Here is a 14,786-nt window from a genome sequence, read left to right as displayed (position 1 = left end):
GACCAATCGTTAATGAAACGAGAACAGTAACCGGGCTAAAATAGAGCACAGTGTCCCATCTTTATTCAGAAAGGGCCAGTGTGGTGCAGGTTTTTGTTCCAGCCCAACACTGAGACACCTGATTCTACTTATCACATCTTGATTGAAGACCATGATTAGTTAATTAGCTGAATCGGGTGTCTAAGTGTTGGGCTAAAAAAAAAAAAAAAAAAACTAGATAAAAACCTGCACCCACACCGGCCCTTTTCGGATAAGATTGGGCACCCTTGTAATACAGCATGGCCAAGCCAGGTCCTGGACAGTCACAGGGTCTGCCGGTTTATCTTTCTTTGCACTTCCACTTTCCACTTAAAGCAGTCGATTACACAGTCAACTCACTTCACCTGGTTTCTTGGTTCTAGAGTGGCTGTTGTATTCAAAGTGAAACCAAAAAACCAGCAGACCCTGTGCTTCCCCTGGTCTGGGGTTGGCCCTCCCTGTAATGGATGGAACACTGGCAGGATCCAGCCACTGCTAAGCATATCCACTGCAGGACGCAGACAGGAAAGTTAAAAAAAACTGGCAAACAGAAAAAAGGTAATACATTCCAATACATTATGTTATGAATTTATGAGGTCTTTATTAGCTTAAGAAATGATCATAGCCTATGTCGTAGTTATAAACTTTAGAACCGGCTTGCGACAACTGTTTCAGCATTCTTAAAAATGCAAAAACCACACTTGAGAAATTATGGAATAATACCCAACCTAAGTGGTTGTTTCATGCTCAGATAGTTATTGCATTGTGCAGCGTTGATTACGATGTTGAGTACTACATAATGCTCACTTCAAAGGAAGTTTTACCAAAATGAACCATGGAGTGAGGCCCTTAAATCCTCCCTACCTCTGACTACTGAAGACTTTGCTAGTGGAGCGACATTCTATGGATTTCATTCAATTAGTCCCTTGGTCATCTTCCAATCCCTTGACGGCAGACGGACAGTCACATCCATCAATCCTGGTTTGTTTTGCAATGTGCTGTTCCACAGCACTTCACGATAAGCTTGTTGACTGCAACAGGGGTTCAGGCTGCGGTACAAGAATATGACACGGAGCAGCAGTGGATAAAGTCTGATTTTACTGGATTTATTGAACGTGAGACCAGACAGGAAGTTGTTCTGTCTCCATTTAAAGACCAAAGTGGTTTCTGCTTGTCATAACATCTGCAGAACTCAGGAGTCCTCCAGCTGAAAGCTCTGCCACCGGCAGGTTTGAGAGTTTGGGGACAGCGAGATGAGCAAGCGTAGGGTCCTGTTTGGGCGACACCGGCCGCCGTCCCGTCTGCCCCGCACTGCGAACGGCGGTTCCCTGGCCAGATGGACGCAGCGAGCTCCCAGAGCGTCTTCGCGGTAAACAGCAGAAGGCTGGAGCTCCAGGAGTTCCCCCCGCGCCGCAGAGGGGTCTGGAACTCGGCCCAAACCGCTCGCCCCTGCCCCCGCTTCCATGGAGACGTGCCCTCACGTAACCGAAATAAAAACACGCACACATTACACCCCCCCCCCCCCACACAATCCAATCAGGGCCCAGACTTTAGCTCTGCAGCCTGCTGCGGAAGGCCAGACGCTAACACAATTATGTAGCCAACGGCAACAGCAACAGAAGAAAAGAAAGAAAAAAAAAGCCGTAAAATTAGCATACTTTCTGAGATTCACATACGCCACTGTTGGGGTCTGGTTAAAAGCTGAATGACGAAAGGCTAACACAATAATTAGATGAACCTAGTCATAAAACAAAACGTCGAGTAGAGGCTACGCTGGAAAAGGCAAACGGGAGCAAAATTGTAAGTGAAGCGAGGAAGCGGGTCAAATAGCTGCCTGTTGCGTTATGTTGTATTACTGTACATTACCAGCATTTAGCAGACGCTCTCATCCAAAGTGAACCTGCGCAGCTTTTGCATTTTTTTAAATAGCATTCATTTATTCAGCAGGATGCCGAAGCACTGTAGGCTTGGTAGCTTGCACAAGGGTACTGTGCCCTACTTGGGAAACAAACCTGTGACCTTCAGGTTATAAAGCCAGTTGGTTACAGAACCTGGTGAAATGGATGCAGCTTCGGAAGCTGAGCTTCAGAAGGCTTGCCTTTCACGAACTGGGAACTCTGTCAGCTCCCTCTGGCAGGCAGGGCACCAGTACAGGGAATTACCCTCGTTCAGTTAGGATCAGTTCAGAGACTAGATGCGCCTGTTCACCAGTCTGCCTCGCCTTGGGCTGCTGGCTGGGAGGGCGGGGGAGACCCACGCCACACACACACACACACGGGCTCCGTCTCACCTCAGCTCCCTGTGAGAGAGAGAGAGTGAGAGAGAGAGAGAGAGGCAGGTATGTGCACACGAGAGAGAGAGAGAGAGAGAGAGAGAGAGAGAGAGAGAGAGAGAGAGAGTGGCAGGTATGTGCACATGAGAGAGAGTGAGAGAGAAGGTAGGTAGAACATGGCTCAGTATTTCTCTTGTTCTCTCTCTCTATTTATCCCCCCCTCTCTCTCTCTCGCTCGCTCGCTCTCTCTGTCTTCTTCCCTTCTGCGCCAGAAGCAGACTTGAAAAGCATGTGGTGAATAAATTCAAAATTCATGCAGGACCTGAAAGATGAAAGAAGGCCCAGGTGAATGGCAGCATGAACAGGAACCCCAGTGCTATTCCTCGATGTCAGTTTGGGGTCATGTGACTTCGCTACAAGTTTGTGGTAAGAAAAGGATGTTGGTACAAACAGGATTACTACGGTGACAAAGTTCTTCTTTCGTTCTTTTGGAAGTAACGAAAGAGCTGATTCTTATATCTCTCCCGCTGCTGATATGGGACTGCTTCCTTAGTTAAGAGACGTGAAATTCTTCGCTTTGTCAGGAATTCACACTGTGCTTTTAGTCGCAGTAGAGGTTAACGGCCGGACAGCGATGTGTTTCTATTTCATGCGATTCCACAGGATTTTAATCCAAAAGAATAGAATTTAATTGGCACACTTTTCCATCTGGAACTTGTGTGGATTTGATACCGCAGTGCTGGGCTAATGAAAGGCAGGGACAGTACAAAACCACCCAGGGGTCAATAGGAATGGCTCCCTTCAAGATCCGGGAAGTGTTATTTTGGCTCAAGTTTGATTTCAGCACTTTTATTTACTCCAGCAGCAATGCTGTTTGCAGCCCTAAAAAAAGCTCTTTGGCTTGCACCTCTCATGGGGGCATTTTAAATGGCTTGGAACTGTTTTTTTAGGCTGCGCACTTGCCTGGAAGGAACCATTAGTGTTGTCATTACAGAAAGTGGCAGCTTTGAAAAAATTTTTGCTCATGGTAACTGTCATGGTACACACGCTGTATATGCAAAGACATGACAGTACCATAGAATGAAAGGGATGCATTTTTTTCGCAGGCATTGCCTATGCCGGGTGCACCAGAGGACTCTGGGTAGGCTGACAGGGAGAAGAGAAAAAAACAGATTATCAATCTGGAAAATGTCAAAGTAACCATAACACAGGATTTATAGAAATAATTTTCTGCTTCTAATTTTTTTTTTGGGGAAAAAAATCATTTTCAGTTTATATCTCATGTGACGGGTTCCATGTTATAATAAAAATGATTATCTGAAAGGGAAATTAGTCATTTGGTGAAAAAGTGGCACACAGCACATTTCATGGCAGAAGAAAAACAAAGATAACTGATTCTATAATTAATTATGGAACATTATAATTACTGTTGATCTAATAATTGATATTGGAATGTATTATATATTTCGGGGACATTATCTGGCGTAAACTTTCTGAATTGGAATTGATTTAAAATAATGAGAAATCATTAATATGTTAAGTATAATAATGTGTAGTACTGCTCATTTGTATTACTGCACCTAACAATGCACCAATAAAGTGGAGAAGAATATAATTTTTTTTTTTTCTAAAAGCATCATTGTTTTTGTTCATTTTTGCATACCATGGTATTAAGACCCTGATTTGGTTAAATTTAGCATGGGGCTGAATTAAACAATGTTCAATAATACGCATTCATCCAACAGAATCCAGCAACAACCCACCCCACCCCCCCCCCCCTCCTCGACAGACTTAGGGCCACCAAAATCCTGCAAATGTCTAATGAAAATGAGATCATTGAAGAGGTAAGAAAAGGGATATTTCGGTGAACTGTGCCTTTAAGAACACTGTGTTACACAGTTGTGTCGGCACTCCAGCTTACGTAAACATAATGCTTGCCTGTGGACCTTCATAGCATACCGGTGGCGTGGGCACTGAAAAATGTAAAATGGCAAAAACCTGTTTTCGTGATGCGGGTCACTCACTACAAGCACTGTGTTACCAGCTCAGTAACGAGACTGGCGTAGTGTAGAGTAACTCCGGTGTAGATGGTGCCACATGGTTAACCCTCTTCTTGGTTGCCTGGCAACAGTGGGCGGCTCATTTTAGCCATGAGCTAAAGCTTTCCCGGGCTGCCTTGCATTTAATTGCTCTGGACTGGGAACAGAGGGCTACCCAGCATGCCCCTTCACTCAGCAAGCCTGGGAGAGAAGGGGCATGCTATTTCATTTTATTTCCCTACTAAAAGTAACCCATAAACACATTTATCCTTGCGAAGAGTAGGTTTTTTGGGATGTTTTTTTAAAATGCTAACTGAGCGTTCTAGAACTCCGCTGCTTTCAATTACAGGTTGCGATTGTTGCATCAGCATTAGAATGTCCAGTTAAGAACGTACTGATCACATATTTATGATCTTACACCTTAAAGGGTTTTATCCTCAGAATATCCCAGTTTTGCATTTAGATACTGCATCTCACCAGCCTTTAGCCTGTACTGCAAACAGCAAGCAAGGAAAGCGCAAGCTTTTGTTTTCTTTTTTTTTCAGTAACATACAGAGTATTTAAGAGTGAGGGGAAAAAACACGGTGTTAAAACACAGCACAGCTCAGCACAGCACATCGCTGTGCAGCACAGCTCTGATGTCCCTGTGAGAACTCAGGCAGGTGGGTGGAGCCAGGCACCACAAACATACCCCCCCCCCCCCCCCGCCCCCCCCGCCCCTCCCCTCCCCTCCCCTGATAAACGCTCTCCTTAAATCAGCCCCCCACCCCCCCGTCCCCCCTTCTCAGACCTTGGGGTTCAATCTGACACGGCAATGATGGCGCTCTCGTAAACCTTGTGATTTACGCACCCCGCGCGCGGGACCAGTCGCCTCCTTATCCACAGAGCCATCGCAATCAGCTGGGTCCTGTGAGCTCGCGGAGTAAATCACCGAGATCGCCAGCAGCGGTCTGCTTTCAGCCCGGGCACCACTGCAGGCTGGGAGAGAGATGGACGTCCCCTCACTGATGTATTACCACCATCTGTTTATCTTAGCTGCCCCATCCCCCCATGCCAGAAACTATTTAGCGCTGGAATAAGCAGAGGAAACCACTCTTATTTTACGCTTACTGTGCTACTGTACTGCTCTGGCATTACTGTGTCAGAACCACAAAAAAAACTACTACATAGAACTACCATCTTACACCTCCAGAGCCCTAAAGCATTGTCTCTGTGGTGGGTTGCAGTGTATTTTCAGATGGAATCACAAAGCCACTTCCTGCACCAGTGCTCAGGCCCATTAAAGCCTATCTGAGGGTAATAAATGGCTGAGCAGTGCATGCTGGGAGATGGAGTGCAGGGTGGGCGGGAGGAGGATTATTTGTATGCGCTTTGTTATTGCTATGTGGATGAACGAAACCGTACATGCCCGCATGCACACCAGCACTATGCAACACACTGGTCCTGGAGGACAGTTCACCTGTGTGGGAGGTGGCGGCAGTGTAGTACAGTGGGTAACTGGCCTTGTCACCAAAAGGTCACAGGTTGTTCCCTCAAGCAAGCCCTGCATTGTTCCTGTATGTAGCCAGCTGTATAAATGTATTCTGGATAAGAGCGTCTGCTAAAAATAAAAATAAAACAATGACAGAGAGATAAAAGATTACAGTGTGATGGAGAAGAGCTGACAGAGGTTCAGAAGCAACATTCGGCGCCAGAAAAAGTCTTCGTCTGGCCTCATTGCCCCAGTGGAACCCTTGAGTAAAGCCCTGCCATTGATGCAGGTGAACTATTAGGGACAAAATGGCTGCTGTTCGTTCACTAAGGTGCTGGGTTACAAAAGTGGAGATGAGGCCCCTCACTGTGAAGCACTTCATGGAATTAAAATAAAAATTTCATCTTCACTCATCTTCCCCAGCCCTCGTTCAAAAAAGTGACATATTTCTCTGTTGATAAAGCTGTTTAACGAGTAACATGAAAAAGTAATGACCTGGGAAAGATGTTCTCTAGAGAAATTACATGTCATGTAGTAATAGAAAATGCTTCCTTTTTTAGTTTTAAAAGATGGGAGGTGTCAGGATGTGATTTTATTGTTTAGCTGTTTCCTTCTTTAATTATTTTCTGTCTGTATGTGTGCATATGATAAAATCACCTTCCCCGTTCACAGGTAAGTATACTGATGGTATCTTCAGTTAACTGTGTTATCATGTTTAATATGCATGGCTGCTGTGATGTATATATAATTGCTTCCTACAACAATACCACTCAACTATCATGCAAGACTGCTCATGCAAATACATATGTACAGCATGCATAATGTAAAACAAACACATGCACACATACGTGCGCACACAACACATACACAAGCATGCACACACACACACACATACACACACACACCATGTGGGGAAGTGGTTAGGAAATAAATGCTTTCTGATCCCAGGCCTCACACCAGTACAGTACTTTGAACAGGGTACTTTACTGGAATTGCTTTAATAAATAACCAGTGATGTAACTGGGTTATGCCTTTTTTTGCGTTGTACAGTCTAACTCCGATAAATAATGGCATTTTTTCTACAAATTAATGCAGAGAAATATTACAGGGTCTGTATAAGTGGGAACTATAAGATTTTAGCTATTATTAGTTGGATGAATAACAGTGCATGTACAGTAGACAGATGCCCTGGTGTCCTGTAAGACATGGCATCACTCTGTGTCTTATTAGACATACACTGCAAATCTCTTTGTTCTATAAGACATACAGAGCACATGTCTGTGTTCTGTAAGACATACAGGGCATCACTTTGTGTCTTATTAGACATACACTGCAGATCTTTCTGTCCTATAAGATGTACAGGGTATCACTCTGTGTCTTATAAGACATGCGCTGCAGATCATCTTTATGTCCCTTATCACTCTGCAGTGCAGCATCCCTTTGGTGCTGATGGGACTGGTTCCTTCCTGCCTGTCTCCTTGGCACCACATCTTGAGTTGCCAAGCAGCAGTATCACGGAGCTTGTGGTGATTTCCTTCGGAAGGACAAGCATGTGCTGCATGGTCTAGGTTCCCATGGAGATGAAAACCACTCTATCCGTCCAGGAGGATCCAGAAATGGGAGAGTTCTTAAATGGAACTCAAAAGTTACTGGCGATCACCTATAACAGCACTACCAATCCTCAGTAATGAGTCACTGAAGACTTCATTTAAGACTATTTCTGTGTCACATTGGGTTGCCCAACCCTGTTCCGAGGGATATACTATCCTGTAGGTTTTTATTCCAACCCGATTAAAGCACATCTGATTGAACAGCTGGAGATCTCGTTGAGCTCTGAATTAATTGAATCCCAAATTATGGTTGAAATGAAAACCTAAAGTAAGCCAGATCTCCAGGAGCAGGGTTGTGCAACCCTTCTGTAGATAAATTGTGGTTTGAAATGATAAGAGGATAAAAAGTTGTAATTCACATTTGTATATGTGTTTTGTATTCATCTAGATTTCTCCTAAGTATCTGCATTGACGCACATGTATTTGCTTGATTTTCTTCTCTAATAAATCAGCATTTCATGGTTACCTTTTTATTGGTACGATTTTGGACATGCCAGCCTCAAATTTGAACAACATAAATTGTCCTACGTTGTCTGGTCCCATTTTTCGCCATTAACTACAAATTAGTTTTATGACGCAGCTGAGCACATGCTGACCCACCCATGAGGAATGGGGTTACGTCACTGATAGATGTCAATGCTCTTCATTTTCGTGTCGCGTGCGAGTGCACGCCCTCGTTTGCTGCATAGCCTACAATGGACAATGTTCGTGAACATCGCTCTGATCGCATTGCAGCTACAAACTGTTCAAGTCTACTTTATTCCATTACGCATGACAGTTATATGTACTCGCGCTGCACAAAACATCTGGTTTTAAAGTGGCTGGATAATTAACCTCCATCCGCCGGGAGCGAGGACAAACAGAGAAAGGGATACCTTAAATCTATATTATAAACTCTCGTCTTTAAATCACACATCTCCCTGAGCAAAAGTCATTACGCTGAGTTATTACTTGGGGGGAGGGGGGTAAGCCGGGTAATGTAATGATATCTCGCTTGTCCGGCGGTAACACTCGCTATATTTTCTTGGTGCTTCAGCGCCGAGAGTGAACTCCATGCCCTCAGATGAACGACTTCCTTTACAGCGTCACTCTCCTGATCGTTCACCTCGGAGACTGCTAAATGGTAAAACGCCCGCATAGATTTTGCACGACAGATTTCCTGCTTTTATGCAATTACTGAAACCACGGGCTAGCTGCAGCCATTTTCGTTCCATTGCCTTTAGCGTGAGCAGGACGCGTCTCCTGCCGGTGCATTGGAAGGTAATCGCGTGTGCTGAAGAATCGTTGCAGCAAAAGAATGCGCAAGCGGGGCGGGTTGAACGTACTGTAGGCCTTCATGCGCTGCAATCTAACAGCGTTTAGTAACACTTTAATCAGCGGCTCAGAACACACTCAATGAAAGAACTCCCTCTACCTAATACAAGACTCACTGGTCGTATTCAGCCGGTACAGAATGCCTCTTGAAACGAGTCGCCTATGGTTATTCTTCACAGAAGCAACAGGCGTACCTTCAAAAGATGGTTACACGTGTTGCGCTAACAAACCCATTACTTTTCAATGAGTCATTGGAGCCCGGTAGTATGGTACGCTGCCACTAAGCAGCAGCCAGGATGATAGATGACATGTTAAACATTTTAATGAAGGGGGCATTACCACTGGGTCATCATTAATGGGGCCTTCAGAATAGTTTAAGAATCATTTTAACATTTCCGATAAAACAAAAACGGGGGAAAATTGCAGGGAGGCGCATCGACAACTTGCTGTACAGACAGTGGTATTGATGCTCTAATTCTTTGGTGCAAGCGCTTCGGCCTCTCTCCCCTCTCTCCTCGGGTTAAAAGAGTGATGGATATTTATCAGCGCGGAGAAGCAAAAGGGATGCTCATTTGCAAGGGAAATGTACCCTTTATTGGTTAATGTCGGCTCGCTCTCCGCAGGGGGCACCTAATTGCCGCTAGAGTTTTCAACCAGTCTATTTTAGCATGCCTGCTGGAGGCTGTCGGATTTCCGTCTTTGATTGGTCCAAGAACTAGCATTTACTGATTATGAGTTGGCCGTTTTTTAGCCACTTGAATCTGGCTTGAATCTTGTATAGCCTAAAGAAAAAAAGAAAAACGTAAGTGAGAAAACCTCAGTGTTGAATTTAACAGACCAAGTGTAGTCATTTCAAGAGATTTACTCTCTACTATACTGATGTGTATATCATTAAGCTACATTATGCTGTAAGGTCTCTTTCTGAGAATATGGATAATAATAATAATACATTTATTATTATTATTATTATTATTATTATTATTATTATTATTATTACAGTTCCCATTTGTAGCACCTGCCTGGTTAATACATGGCAACCATTTCGAGCCAGAACACCAGCTGTAGTGGAGGAGGAGGGGATTATTGAAACTAATAAAGTGGGGATTAATAGGTGGCAGGCTGAAAGAGCCAGGCTGGGATTTTTTTTTCCAGGACACTGGGGAACCCCCAGCTGCAATTTGCAGTTACAATTTGGTATTTAGCAGACGCTCTTATCCAGAGTAACTCTTTGTAGGTTGAATGGGATCTTTTATCACCTGAATGATTAATCTGAATGATGGCATCTCCTACAGTACATTGTCCGTATCTGTCACGGGGGTGTTTGGGTTTATTTTGTCCAGAGGAAAGACTGCCCCCTACTGGTTCAAATGTAGATTGGAATAGACGGACGCTCAGACAGATTTTTAGGCTGTAGTGTCGTCACACTGTCACCATATCCACACATGGAATTGAATTAATGAAACCCATTACGGCACAACCCTGTGGTCACTGAAAATATCAAAATGGAATTTCAATATGCCTTCCATGTGCTAACATGGCTAAGTAGCTGTATGGTCAAAAATAGTCGGGACAACTCAAAATAAAACATTCAACGTAAGATCTAAGCAACACGGAACTGAAGAATATATATATATTTTTATTTATTTATTTATTTAACCAGGGTAGGTTCGCTGAGCATGGATGCTCTTTGCAGCAATGCCCTGCTTCACACTCATACACATTCACACCTGGGCGCTGCTCTGGGCAGCTCCACTGGAGGGAGAGAACATTTTTTAGCCAATTAAATCAGGGGATGATTAGGATTCTGGCTCTCGCCAGTTTTTTTGTGAGAGCCAGATCTGGGATTTTTTTTTAGCCTGGACACAGGGGAACCTCCTACTCTTTGTGAATAGTGTCATGGGATCTTTAATGACCACAGTGAGTCAGGACCTCGGCTTAACGTCTCATCTGAAAGATGGCATCTCCTACAGCACAGTGTCCCCGTCACTGCACTGGGGCATTGGGGTTTATTTGACCAGAGGGAAGATTGCCCCCTTCTGGCCCACCAACACCACTTCCAGCAGCAACTCAGTATTCCCCGGTGATCTCCCATCCAAGTACTAACCAAGCCCACACTTGCTTAGCTTCAGCCAGTCGGCACGAGTACAGTGCGTGGTGGTGTGGCTGCTGGCAATATATGATTCTGTCGCTGAGAAAATATGTTACAGCTGAAGGTGTGATGAATGACAAATACGTCCACGTGAAGTGATCTTATCATATTCAAACTCAGACTGTCAGCACAAGTACAAATACTATATTAACTCAGCACTGTGCCCAATGCCCCAGGGGTGTTTAGACTGTTGTGTCTAAAGAAATTGAGTCAAGGGAATTGGAGAGTGAATTTACCGGCTGTCATTCTCTGCTTCATTAAAGCCATTAGTGTTTCATTCTAACGTCAAAACAGCAATGACATTTTTATGACTGACTACGCACATGTGCCACATGATGCACCCGGTAACATAAAGCTGCATAGATGTCACAGCATAATTGAACATAAACACAAGTTTCATAGTCTTAGACCTGCTAATGGAAATGTCTGTACAAATACTGAATTTACTGAGCCATGAACCTAATGAAAGATTACCAGCCAGCCTTAGTTTTGAGTATTAAAATAAAGATGCACCTTGGGTTATTTTGCCTGAGCTGGCTGGTAATGTGTTCATCCTTGGAACCTGTGGGTGAGTGAGAGGCGTGGGTTTAAATCTCACCTTCTCACTCAATACACGTCACAACATACACACACATGCAAGCAGGAGATGCGTTTTAAGTACTTTTAAAATATGTACTTTCAGTGCTTAATTTGATAAAATTGTTTGCCAAAATCTTCAATCTGATCTCCGCTGACCATCAGTACTTGTCCTATAAGGATGAGGCATCTTATTATTCATGTGTTGACCTTGGCATTGGATGACAGCTAAGGCCGGAAGGGGCGTGTCCTGAAAAGGCACAGCCTCACAGGTAATTGGCTGAGGGTTGTCATGGAGGCCCTTTCAAAGTCATTGACCATCGTTGTGTTGTGTCTTGGGTTTATGAGTTAGGGCCAAAGATTAAACAGTGATCTCTGCATTGTTACTCTCCAATTAAGTAAAATACATTACCTCAGGAAACTTTTCCTTGAAGAAATAATCTGTGAAATGTAAACGTGGAAAGACCATCAATAAAACTGTGTTTGTCGTCAGACGGAAACGCTCAGAAATAATGCAGACACGATTTGTTGTTTTCCTGCATTGCTTCTCAGTGTTGATTGGTGTGCAGTTACTGTTATCTAACAGTTTCTGTGTCTGTGCTCATCTCACACACAGTCAGGCTGATATATCGGGGGTTGTGTTAACCAGGGATGACGGAGGGCTACTAAAGCCCCTGCTATGAATTTCGCCTACCAAACATGGATCCTGTGGCCCACCACACCACCCGGAAGGAAGCAGGAAGTCCCTGGCCACACCCACCAGTGGTGAGTTCAGAGCCAGGCGGCCAGCCTCAGTAAGGCTTCTTCTGTAACGGAGACTCCCACTGTTTTCGACGGGCAGGCATGACCTGTCACCGTCATCATCCATGTACACAATCCTGGGGCAGAAACAACAAAAGCCATCACCGCCTTGGTGGTCTCTCAGTCCCCTCACATTCTGTGGGGCTAATGCTCAAGATTGAGGCTAGCTGGGGATCTTGCATTGAGTTCAAAGCTCAGTAAATTCTGTATTGTTACAGACAGCATTTACATTAGCTCGTCTAAGCCTATGAAACATTTAAACTTCAAATCCTAATAATGGGTGTCCAAAAAAAAGAGCTTTTCTAAATTTAAAGACGCAATCTGTGTCACACATTAACTTAATTTAGGCAGTGTTAATGACGAACTGCACTAGGTGTTACAGAACAAAAGGTGAAAGATATGACTATTCTAACACAGAACTGTCAAGCAGAATTTTTGAAGCTGAAGTGCTCAGTGAATAATGAACCATTCAATCGTACATAAAATGTATCCCATGGACATATATATAGACACATTACTTGAGATCTGTTAAATGTACTCTCCTGCGCTTACTAGGTCTTGCTTTGGCTCTGTCAGATTTTCAGTGGATCTCTCCATAAGAAAAATGGAATATTCCTGTGAAAATCATGCCTTAAATCCGAGGTGTCAAACTCCAGACCTGATGGGCCGTAGTGTCTGCACGTATTTGTGGTTTCCTTTCTATCAGCAGGCAATTAAGGCCTTGGGAACAAGGTGTGTAGACTCTTTAGCCAATCAATGACTTAAATTAATAATTTGGGCTGAAACACACCCATGAACCAGCAGACACTGCAGCCCTCTAGGGCTGGAGTTTCACACTCATGGCTTAAATAGAGGAAGGTAAGGGGAAAACCCTCACTGTTAGAATTTTCACATTCCTAACTATATAAAAAACGTTATATTAGGGATATAATTAAAATTTATAAAATGTATTATTAGGGACAGGTAACCTGAGTTTTTAAGCATTGGCAAAGAATAAATACCATCATAGATTGTGTTTTATTTCAGTTTGAATAATGTCAGATATTGTGTGCACTGTTCTCCCTCAGGTTTATGACAGTGTTCCTTAGTGTTGTTCCCAGAATGCTCTGCCACAGCACACAGTAAAGGTCTGAAGATATGTTAATTTGATATTGTTTCATTGGATTGCAACAGACCACATATGAGTCTAAAATGATTTGTCTGCTGCTGATGTGCTTTGTGCAGTCTGGAATTTTTCTGAATACTGAATCTCTGCCCCATATAACAACTTAGCTTAGAGCTCTCGTGTGGCATACCTTAAATTAATTTTTCAAGTTAGAGAATAGTCCTTTATCGACTGTAAGCCAATATATGAATGTATTGTTGCATTGTACGGTTTAAAAAGTGTACATCATACTGGATAAAAGTGATTGTGTCTTCAACATCTCATCGTGAACCAAAGCATCGTTGTGAGTGTAATCATCATCTTGATGTCCAATCACATTACTTCACAAAGTCAGTCCAGGAAGTGGTTCATCCAGAGAAGTTCATGGGCTAATTACAGTGATGGGGGATGTTATGAACATGAATGAATATAGTTTGGTGTCCCTCTTGTGGTGAGCTCTTGAACTGCAGCATGTGCTAGTTACCCTTGCAGGCTGAATATGTCCTGGTTCAGCATCCCTTTCTTTGTTTTGCTTGTCCATACCCGGGCTGGGATTCAATCAACACATTTATATTACCTTTATCTAACAATTAAAACTTCAGAAACATAGTTTTGAAAACTCAGTCGTGACTAAACCTACCAAACTGGAGTTTGTCAAGAAAAGCTGTATTTACTTCATTTACATCTAACTCAAAATTAAAGACTGAAGTTGATTGAGTACCGGTCCTTGTCTCGATGGGAAAATCGCACCTGTTCATCTTTTGTTTGGAACATATGAGTAATCTATGGTTGTCAGAAGCTCTTTCTTCTCCCCAGGATGTGGATGGAGTTTTGTAGTAGAGGAATATGCAACTATCTAGAATTTGAGAAAAGGGGCAATTAATTTTATTTCAAGCAAAATGTTTAATTTTTCAAGATTTTACTGCCTGCATGTCTGTAATAATATTGTACTCAGTCAATGCAAAGTAATGGATGCAGTGTATTCATTTTAAATAGTAAAAATTACCATTGACAGACGTTAGGTTAGGAGCGTTGTTATATAATAAACTGTATGAAATAATGCATCATGTAAGTGCCCAGCGTATTCGGAATGAAAATAAAACATGTATCCACTTCCATTTGGAGGCAAGTTGCATTACCTAGCTGGTTTCTTTCACTACTAGTAGATACATCCAGTATAGTAGCTAAAGTCGCTTGCTACGAGACAAATGTAGCATTATACAATCGAATAAAATAGCTCACAATGTTTATCCTTTGTTCAATAATGCAAAATAAATTAAGTGCAACGTTTGCATCTATTGCAATCAATCCTCCTTTGGAGCATAGACTGTCAGTAAAGGTGAAATGACGACTTCCGTGTTGTGAGGGACGAAAACCAACTGATTTTACTTC

General features: G+C 43.1%; 1 long non-coding RNA gene across 1 annotated transcript; it reads right to left on the bottom strand.

Annotated features, from left to right (window-relative positions):
- Positions 1-1,540: 1,540 nt before the first annotated feature.
- Positions 1,541-14,766, bottom strand: LOC118214301. The gene is made up of 5 exons (XR_004762605.1): positions 14,534-14,766; positions 14,145-14,250; positions 12,144-12,327; positions 3,365-3,436; positions 1,541-2,317 (listed from the first exon to the last, which is right to left on the bottom strand). It is a non-coding gene; the product is annotated as an uncharacterized LOC118214301 (long non-coding RNA).
- Between the last annotated feature and the right edge of the window lie 20 nt (positions 14,767-14,786).

Source organism: Anguilla anguilla, chromosome 15 (genome assembly GCF_013347855.1).
Source record: "Anguilla anguilla isolate fAngAng1 chromosome 15, fAngAng1.pri, whole genome shotgun sequence".
NCBI lineage: Eukaryota > Metazoa > Chordata > Actinopteri > Anguilliformes > Anguillidae > Anguilla > Anguilla anguilla.
This window is presented reverse-complemented; position numbering and strand designations above follow the sequence as displayed.